Source organism: Saimiri boliviensis, chromosome 10 (genome assembly GCF_048565385.1).
Source record: "Saimiri boliviensis isolate mSaiBol1 chromosome 10, mSaiBol1.pri, whole genome shotgun sequence".
In the NCBI taxonomy this organism is placed as follows: Eukaryota; Metazoa; Chordata; class Mammalia; order Primates; family Cebidae; genus Saimiri; species Saimiri boliviensis.
The window spans coordinates 89668848-89679454 of record NC_133458.1 but is presented as its reverse complement, the minus strand read 5'-3'; the positions used below and the strand labels follow the sequence as shown (position 1 = coordinate 89679454).

The following is a 10607-nucleotide window of genomic DNA, read 5'->3' as shown; positions in this document are numbered from 1 at the left end:
GTAATTGGGTATCCCTTTTCGATCCCTTGAGATATTTACTGAGACCTGATTTGGAGGCAAGGGGACAGCAGATAAGAGGGTGGGAGCACACTGTAAAGCTTGCTTCATTTTTCAACCATTAGAAAAGTCCCTGCTTAGAACTAGCCATTCTGGGAGTTGGAGGAGAGCCATCTTCTAAATTTCCGCAGTTATTGGTGTTTCACAGCGTGGCCATGGGCAAGCATAGATAGATCAAGGAGTGTTGCATGAATTCAGCAGATTGTTCTGGGGGCCTTTCCATCATGTTTGAAATATGACTTATCTTGGCAGCCACTCAGTGAGACAATGAAGTTCTCTAGTGTCTGAGAGGCAGATTAAAAACAGTACTTTGGGGCGGGGTGCGGTGGCTCATGCCTTTAATCCCAGCACTTTGGGAGGTGAAGGTGGGTGGATCACTTAAGGTCATGAGTTTGAGACCAGCCTGGGCAACATGGCAAAACCCTGTCTCCACTAAAAAACTACAAAAATAAGCCGCATGTGGTAGTGCATGCCTGTAATCCCAGCTACTTGGGAAGCTGAGGCAGGAGAATCACTTGAACTCAGGAGGTGTAGGCTGCAGTGAGCCGGGATTGTGCCGCTGCACTCCAGCGACAGACTCTGTCATAAAATAAATAAAATAAAACAAAGTAAAATAAAATAAAATAAAATAAAATAGTGCTTTGGGAATCCCTGGGGTTCTAATGATGAGGGAGAAGGAATAGGAGAGCAGAGGGGCTTGAGGCCCTCCCCGTTCCACTTCGGGTCTGTGCAGTTGGCTTTGTTCACTGTCATTTGTTAATCTGAAGGCAATTTCATTTGGAAAAAGAACAAAAAGCTTCACTACTACTACACACACACACACACACACACACACACACACACACACACACACAAACACGTGCCAGCAAACCACTATCTTGGATATTCCGCTCAAGGGAAAGTTAAAGAGAAATCATGGGGAGAGGGGGCAGTGGGGAGCAAACAGCAAGACCTTGTGTGTACTATGATGCTATTATTACTAGTAATAGGTATTCCCAGTGAAGTTAAAAATTTATGTGTTCAAGTGTAGTTGGTAGAAGCTTTTGATGAATAATTCTCAACCCTGACTGCATACTGTAATCACCTAGGGAGTGTTAAAAAAATTCTAGTGCCTAGGTTTTATCCCATAGTCTCAAGATCCTTGGTTACTAACCCAGGTCTGGTTGCTAGTAATTAAAAACATTTATCAGTACAGTAACAGAATAATTATATATTATATAAATATAGATTATAGACATAAAATAAACATATACAAAAATTATAGGAAAGTGGCATAATTATAGAGTTGAATTGTTAAGAATGACTACAAATAATGACACTTTGGGATATGTTCTCAATTTTATGTTCTTCTTTGCTCATGAAAACACAAGATAAATAGCCATCAGCTTTGCTGGTGTTGTACCAGAGAAAGAGATATCATGAAATGAACTTTTATAATTATGTCTATATTAACTAGAGAAATAATGACATTCCTCTTCATGATCTATTACTGCCTCTTAGTTACAATAAAGAACACTTTAAAGGGTTATCCTTTGGGTAAATTATCTGGTGTTAAGTACTTTCTCCAAAATGTGACTATAAGAGATATTGGTCTTAGTATTGGAAAACACAAGGCTGTAAATGTCCACTCTGCTTGAAAAATGTTGCAAGAAAGAATACACATTAAACAGCTTCAGAAACCATTTATAGTAAATTTACTCCAAAGTGTCTGTTAATCTTCAAGATGACAAAATTAAACAGCCCACACCAACTATAATATTAAAATCTATACATTTTAGTATTATATTTTAAAAATATAATATAGTATTATGACATAGTTAATGTAAAATGTTGTATTACATTAAAATGTAATATGAGTGATTTTATAAATTAAAATAAAAAACTAGGAGCTTCTTACTTTTCAAGCATTTAAAATGAATGTTTCCTAATTTTCCTGCTTTTCACCATTAGAAATGGTATGATGATAGATCCATAGTATAAATTGTCTTAAAAATTCTTCAAAACTCATGGGTGTGAATCATAAAATATTTATAACACACACCCTTCTGAGCTCATAGGGTAAAATTATTTCCTCCTTGATGCAACTGCTTTAAAGGGAGCTTTCTTTCCTCAGAAACCATGGCCTTTGTTGTTAGGCACCAAATAGCTTTCCTGAAACTCCATCTGTGCGTGCTGGTGCCCCTCCATCATGAGAGCATTGTCTGCGAAAGTGAAGAGCAGGCTCCTTATCCCATATATACTGTTTCATATTGAGAGTAACACAGGCTAAGAGGGGCACTTCCGAAATTTGAAAATGGTCTTCAGGTTTCAAATGTGGACAATGTGTGTCCCACTTGAAAAAGCCTCTGGGAATTGATGGTTGGGAGAGGGTGGCTGTGAGGAGGCTGAGGGAAGGTAGGAGGGTGTTTTGTACTAGACAAAGTCATCTATCTGTATTCTTAGGTCTAGAAAAGTTTTAGCCAAGAAGATTCAGGCAGAATTTTTCTATTCTTAGTAGTACTTAGTAAGGTCACTTATAAATGGAAATATTTATTTTGAGAAATAAATAAATGTTCCAAAATATTTCACTCTTGTGCATCAAATAACATTTTCCATAGGGCAATAGGCCGGGGAGGAAATGAACATTTACTGCACACCTGTTGTGGTCCACACTGTGTAAAGCATTTTTATATGTATTATCTTCTTTAATGCCAGGTAGAAAGGTTATTCTATGGATTACAGATTAAAGTTTCAGAGAAGCTAACTTTCCCAAAGTCATCAATCAGAGGAGTAGTTGATACCAAGATTCAAATTATAGCCTGAATTCAAAGTTCACATTCTATAATTTCACCAAACTTTTTTTCTAAAAAGTGTAATGAACGAAACGACATGAACAAATGAATAAACAAATAAATGACAGAATCAGAGTTTGATGGGGGTTGAAGGGAGGGCTGCAGTATGGTGTAGTGACTAAGTAAACGGACTTGGGTGTCAGATAAACCTGAATCCGAGATTCTTCACTCAGCAGCCCACTGAGTTTGGGCAAGTTATATCCTTCATAGGAACTATTCTAAGCATCGAATGATAGAGTGATAAATAAAATCTTTGGCAGATGCCATCACAAAGAAGATAAGAAAAAAAAAAACTTTGGCATAGAATGACACATGGTAAGTGCATGATAAATACTGGCTATAATTGTTTTCATTTTTAACAATTTAAAGACTGTTCCAACACCCTTATGAAATAAAGGTTGAAGTCCAGAGAGTCTAAGTGAACCACTGACAGAACTAGAATTGGAATTCAGCTCTTTTGTGTCCTGGCATAGTCTCACCATCTTTCTAAGTCATTGTGCCTCAGAGGAGGATTTCAAGAGTTTTAGAGCTAGTCATCTTAATGGCCATATTTTTCAAACCACATGGAACAGCGTATTCGAAACCAATACTATTCTTGAAAAATCCAGGATGTGAACACTGTTATGAGCCCAATAAACATAACTTCCCCTTCTTCCTTTCTAACCGAACCTCAATTTTCTCCATGTATCCCTTCCTTCTCCATCTCTAGAAGTAAATTCTGTTTAGTCTAAAACAGTAGTCCTCAGACCATTGAATACATGGAAGACTTGTTAAAACTCAGATTGTTAGACCCCACCCTTAGCATTTCTGATTCCATAGATGTTCATTTCTAACAGGTTTCCAGGTTCTCAGCAGCTTAAACTGCTGCTCTGAGGACCATGTTTTGAGAATCATGGGTTTAGGACCATCAGTTCCCTGTTCTGGGACAGGAAAGTGTAGTAAGTTGGCCCAATCAGACTAAAGGCAAAGATTTGTGTTCCTTGGTAGGAGGATTTCCTCTCTCCTGTTGTATATGAATAGTGAACAATGTTGCTCCAGTCCTTGCAATTGGCCATCTTGGCTCACTGCAACCTCTGCCTCCTGGGTTCAAGCGATTCTCCTGCCTCAGGAGTAGCTGGGATTACAAGCACATGCCACCACACCCAGCTAATTTTTGTATTTTTAATAGAGACGGGTTTTCACCATGTTGGCCAGGATGGTCTCGATCTCTTGACCTTGTGATCTGCCCGCCTCAGTCTCCCAAAATGCTGGGATTGCAGGCATGAGCCACCATGCCTGGCCCTGGCCATCTTATCACTATGAGGAGAGAACTAGCTTCGGTAAAAAGCCAGCACTGTAGATGGAAGAGCAGAGAGATGGATAGAACCCAAGGGTTTGATAACATCATTGAGCCAGTGCATCAGCCAAGCCTGAGGCTTGATCTTCCTCTGTACCTTCTGGTATGAGAGGATGTACAAATGTCCTAGTTTAAGCTAGATCAAATCAGAACTTCTGTTATTATGGCCACTCTTAATAACCTAAAGTCAGATACGTTCCTAAGACAATAAAATGAAAACGTGTATTTGAAATAAGAACCATTTTATTGCCAGCGTTTTTTTTTTCATCCAAATAGCTGGCAACTGTATCTTTCATTAATGAGATAATACACACTTAAATACAAATCTATTTCTGTGCTTTACATCACAGAAAGTGCTCAATAAAAGCACAGCTCTATTCTTAATGTTTTCTTGATATACTGTGGGCAGGAAAAACAATTCTCTTTCAAAAGATTCAATGCGATTAGTTAGTAGTTGTCGGTGAGAAATGTGCTTCAGTATATTACTAAATTAGGAAACACTTGAAATTCTTAGACAAGATAAATTCCTTCTATGTCAGTTGAGCCACACAATCTTAACTATTGCCAGCTTGTTACAGTCTCTATTCTGTTTAATAAGTCTAAGTAGGAGTAAATAATTTAATTCCTTCATGTTATTATATTGTTACTGTAGACAACTGTAACTATGGTAAGGATATTAGAAAAAATGCTCAAATAACTCAAATAACATACTAGGTCCTTCTAATATCACAGAACGGGAATATATACATATATATTTACCCAGTCCATTTCTTTTTCAGAGAAACATGAGATTGTTTATGACTGTAAGGAAACAACATTTTTGTCTGCAATTCTGATACATTTCCATTTAAGGCTTATCTGTGTAGAAGGTCATTTTATTGTGGCATAATCATTTGGTTCTCTTTCAGAAAAGGTACGTTACCTGAGGACAGAGCTGATCTAAGTCTTTATGTCATTTGGAAGGGGACCAATAACAAATTTTGAGCTTTGCTGTTTCCCTTACACCAAAGAACAGGGTGAGTGGTAGTAAAAACATTGGTTGCTGCTTTACTCTGCTTCAGACATTGTGCTAAGTATTTCATGGTGATTTTTGTTTCATTCAATCATTAATTCATTCAATATACATTTTTGGAACACCTAACATTTGCCAGTCTGTTTTGTCAGAATGTTCTATAGGAGGTTTTCTGCTAGAATGTTCATCAAGGTGAAAAAGAAGAGCAGTCTAATTTTGGATTCCAGGGCAAGAGTCGTATTGCTGAGGATGTAGGAGATGAAGAAGATAGGAATCATGTTTCCCTCCTTTTTATTTCCTGAGTTTCCTCCTAGCATGATATACTGTGTTTCTCAAAGGGTATTCATAGTAATTTCCACAATATAATGACAATAGATGTTGTTTTAAAATTTTTCATGGCTAAAATTTTGAGGAAGAAACATGGGACTTCAACCCTTAAATAGAATTCTTGCTACAGAAGTTCTCAGTGCCTTTAATAAGCTTTGGGGCACTCCAAGAAGGAGTCACATTTTGCACTATTTCCCCCAATTTTTTTTTTTTTTTTTTTTGAGTCGGAGTTTCACTCTTGTTGCCCAGGCTGAAGTGCCATGGTCCGATCTTGGCTCACCATGACCTCCGCCTCCCAGGTTCGAGCAATTCTCCTACCTCGGCCTCCTGAGTAGCTGGGAATACAGGCATGTGCCACCATGCCTGGCTAATTTTTTTTGGTATTTTTAGTAGAGACAGGGTTTCTTCATGTTGGTCAGGCTGGTCTCAAACTCCCGACCTCAGGTGATCCACCTACCTCGGCCTCCCAAAGTGCTGGGATTACAAGTGTGAGCCACTGCACCCAGCCTCCCAAACTTATCTGACCATAACCTCTGAACCCACCGAGCCCCCCACGGGAGGGGCTTACAGTGTTAGGGTTTCATGGTACACACCTTAGGAAAGGGCTGATCCAAGCTATTTTTTGCTCTTAAAAGTTTGTCATTTCTCCTTCCACTTCTAAGCTCTTCCATGCTCTAAAATCTCCAGGTTTTGGCTGGGCGTGGTGGCTCATGCCTATAATCCCAGCACTTTGGGAGGCTACGGTGGGTGGATCACGATGTCAAGAGATCAAGACCATCCTGTCAACATGGTGAAACCCCGTCTCTACTAAAAATACAAAAATTAGCTGGGCATGGTGGTACACGCCTATAGTCCCAGCTACTCGGGAGACTGAGGCAGGAAAATTGCTTGAACCCAGGAGGCGGAGGTTGCAGTGTGCCGAGATCGCACCATTGCACTCTGGCCTGGGTAACAAGAGCAAAACTCCATCTCAAAAAACAAAAAACAAAAAACAAAACAAACAAACAAAAAAAACCTGCAGGTTTTACTCTCCACTACTGCAAACTCATCACCTTCCCACCAACCTTTCACATCTTCAACATATCTAGTTTTCAGACCACATAGACATTTCACATTTGGGATACTTATAATAGATATTTAGCTATGCTGCAGGATGCAGAGCAACAGAGCAGGGAGGAGAGACTCTCAGGGGCTAGAGCAAGTGAGGCTCTCAGGAGGAAATGAAAAATAACCAGGCCTCCTTTGCCTCACTGGGTAACAACCCAATAACAACTTTGAGCAAGCCCCCTATGTTCAATGAACAGAACATTTTACTTTCGGATCAGAGCCTAATCCCTTCATTTTATGGATGAGAAAACTAGAACATACATCTTACAAGAGCTATGTGAGTTTTCAGCTTAATCCTGACTTCTGGTTCAAGGCTCTTTGCACTCTCCCATTCCTCACACTCTGCAATTTTTATACTCTCTCTGGATCTTCTCATTGTCTTACTTCAGCCTCGAAACTCTACTTGCTCAGATCTCTGGTATCTCCTAGGCAAGGAAAAAGAGGGATGAAGATTTCCTCTGCAGGCACACATATGCTGCGGACACTAGGCTATTCATCTGAATAAAAAAGACATTCTCAGTTTCTGCAAACACAGGGGCAAATTGCACAAGAATAAAAATAAGCTTACATTAAAGCCTAGCTACATCTCTTTGGCTGAGCTGGATGGATCTGAAGAACTGGCTCACCAGGGGAGGTCAATGTGATCCATCCAACTATACCACAGGTATTCTGTGTGGCAATCTGAATGGTTAATGGAGGTGGCCAAAATTAGTTTCTACTAGGGTTAGTGATGGCTTGGGGCCACCTGAGGAATGCAGGGCACTAAAGGTTTCCATTCGTCAGGGCCAGCCTTGGGGAAACTGGGAATTGGGAATTGGGAATTGGGAATTGGTTGACCTTTCTTTTAGGTGACCTCATACCCAAACCTTCTTCCAAGGTTCGTTCCTCCCCTTCCATCTCTAGGCCCTGGCTTAGCCACTTTCTCTACTCTTTGAATCAGGCTTCATTGAATGTGGCCCCACGTTTCAGACTGTCCTTGGCCTTCTGCTCAGTTGAGTCTTAACTATCCTTTAGGGTTTCCCTTTCAGTGAGATTTCTGCAGGGGATCTGGTGTCTAACTGTTAAGGGTGGCTACTTAGTGTGTAATGTGTTACCCTTCCCAAGTACTTTCCCCATTTCCTCATTCTTGGCTACTCTCTCCACATTTACAGTATCTCAATGTGATAAATAGACCCTGCGATGGAATGTTCATATACTCCAGTCAGCTTGTAACACAGGCAGCAAAGGCACACCCACCTAGCATCCCCTCTTGGTTAAGATGCACAGGAAGGCAATACAGAGCCTCTTTTTCTAAAACAGAAAGAACTTTCCATCAGCAACTGTTGCCATCTTTGGACAAAACTCTGCCAGATGGGATTTGAGGTTAAGTAAACCTATCTGTCCCTAAATAAACATCATGTTACCAGAGATTCATCCACATTTTCAGAGAACCTGTTCTTTCTATGAAGTATTTGGAGAAAGATCTTTCTGGGAGATTTTTATTTCATAATATCATCAAACAACTGTTACAGTTCTCTTTTCTCTTGTTTATAAGGACTAATGTTATCTGTAGCTGTATTAATCATTATCCTATTTTATGGTTGATAGGTTAAATTGTGTAGTTGTAGAAACTATCATCAACTATTCTTAAGCCGGAAATCTTGAAAATCCAGCTGGTTTTCATTCTCTACACTCAACCCCATTCCCACCCTCTGCCCTCAGCCCTGCTGGGACGTTCTTTTCCCAGAAGTGCTCTCTCCACAATGTCAGGGATAATATATCCTACAGCAAAACCAGCAGGACAGACCGGAAACCACTTAGTCTAGAAGATAACTCTCTCACCACCACTTTCAGGCCAAGCACATGGAAGCGTCAAACGTGTGTAGACTATGACTCACAGTAGGGAGCTAATAAATGGTTGTCAGTTTTAAATCTCAGTATGGCCAAGGAACGATTTACAATGAAACAGATATGCAGAGTTGCTTTAAAATTTCAGAGCATGAAAAATTCTGTATGAGTCATCAGGGAAATGCAAATTAAAGCCACAATGAGATAGCACTACATATCCACCAGAATAGCTAGAATTTAAAAGACTGATAATACAAATATTGGCAAGGATGTGGAGCAACTGGAACTCTCATACTCCACTGGTGGGTGTGTAAGTGATACAATTACTTTGGAAAGTCATTTGGCAGTACTATATAAAGGAGAGCATATGTCTACCTTCTTTCCAACAACACCCCTCCTGGATATATACCACAGAAAAGTATGTAGATGTGCACCAAGAGGCATGTACAAGAATACTCCAAACGGCATTCTTTTTAATAGTATCAACTGAAAGCAACCCAAATATCCATCAATTGTAGGACTGTCAAATAAATCATGGCATATTCATACAGTAGAATACCTTACAGTAATGAAAATAAACAAACTACAATTGCGATAAGAAATATAGATGGACTCCACAAACACAATATTGATAGAAAAAAGCAAGACACTACAATACCACTGATTTGATAATGGAAACGGAAAAATTTAAAAAAGAAGAAAAAAGCCAGACACACAAGCATATATCCCACATGATTCCACTTATATGAAATTTAGCAGGCATAGATAAGCTAAAGCATCATGAGTCAAAACAGATGTATTTGAGAATAAGAGACAGGGTGATGATTGGGAGTGGATCCAAGGGGGCTTCTGGATTGCATCGATATTTTTTTTCTTGACCTGGTCACAGCATTTACCTATAAAAATCCACTGAGCTAATCATATTTTTCTTGTCTCTACTTTTCCTATATGTATATTCCACTTTAATTTTTTTAAAATTTTTAAATTTTTATGAAAGTTCCAGTTGCAGAGCTTGTAGGACTGATCCAGGTCAACATAGCCTGCCCTCTTTGACCCTTTGGATTAATCTTATTTCCTTCAACAGTTGCCTTGATTCTTCTCAGTCCTGGTTGTGCCTTCGTGTTCATGGTCTCCAGAGTTTGAGTCCTCCCTGGATACTGATCCAGGCTCAGATACCTACATTTCCTCCCACTGCCAATCCCATTTTCTTTCTTAAAGCTCCACACTTTCTTAGGGACATAACCAATTAATCTTAGTTAAGTTGTTGGTGACTAATGTGGCTTCTCCTTCTGGTGTAATTCAACTTCAAAAAATGCCCTCAAGAGTGACTTTAAGGGTATCATGGTCCAACCCACAGGAGTAGAGGTTTTTTGGATGATGCCCTTTCAATGACGCAGGGTAGCTGGCCCTGGACATGTCTATGCTGAGGACTTGCTTCAGGTAAGCAGAAAAGACAAGAGAATGTGTGTTTTGCCTCTGCCAGCAAAATGGCGGTTTTGATGATGGGTGGGTCACTTCCACATGGTGATAGAGGAAATGGAAGCCACACTTGTTTTTATTGAATGTTGGTGATGTACTCTCTTGGTGATTTTTTTTTTCGGCCTAAGTATCAGGGTGTGGTCCTGATGACTAAGTAGATGAGAACAAAATTGAAAAAATGGAAGTATTATTCATATATTGGACTCCCTTAGCACAGAGTTACAAACCAGTGAGAGCCAGCTGGCAAAACTCTTTGTGGGTATGCCTCATCCCTCTCCTTGCAGACGGGCCCTGAATTCCCAAACTCATCCTCCCTTCATCCAGTGCTTGTGCTTGTTGAATTGCTTTGTGGGAACCAGTTAGCAAAGAATCCAAGGAAATGTGTGCCTTGATTGCTGCCTCTGCTCTCTGGGTGAGGGGTTATTTCTCTCTGGGAAATGCTTTTGGAAAGATAAAAGGTGATCCACAATGAAGTGTTAAACTAAATACAGTTGAAATTCATTGCATCTAATGAAGGCAGCCTGTGGTCAGAAAGGGGAGAAGTCACATTTTCCATATGCTTGGGGACAGGTGTGCAAACCTGAGAAAGATTCAAACCCAACCAATGTGAGATGGAGGAGGAAAATGGCCA

At 39.8% G+C, this 10607-nt stretch overlaps 1 protein-coding gene across 1 annotated transcript in view; it reads left to right on the top strand.

Annotated features, from left to right (window-relative positions):
- Positions 1–10607, top strand: part of HYCC1 (hyccin PI4KA lipid kinase complex subunit 1) — a 136815-nt gene that overhangs the window by 46225 nt on the left and 79983 nt on the right. The gene's annotated exons all lie outside the window — the stretch shown is intronic.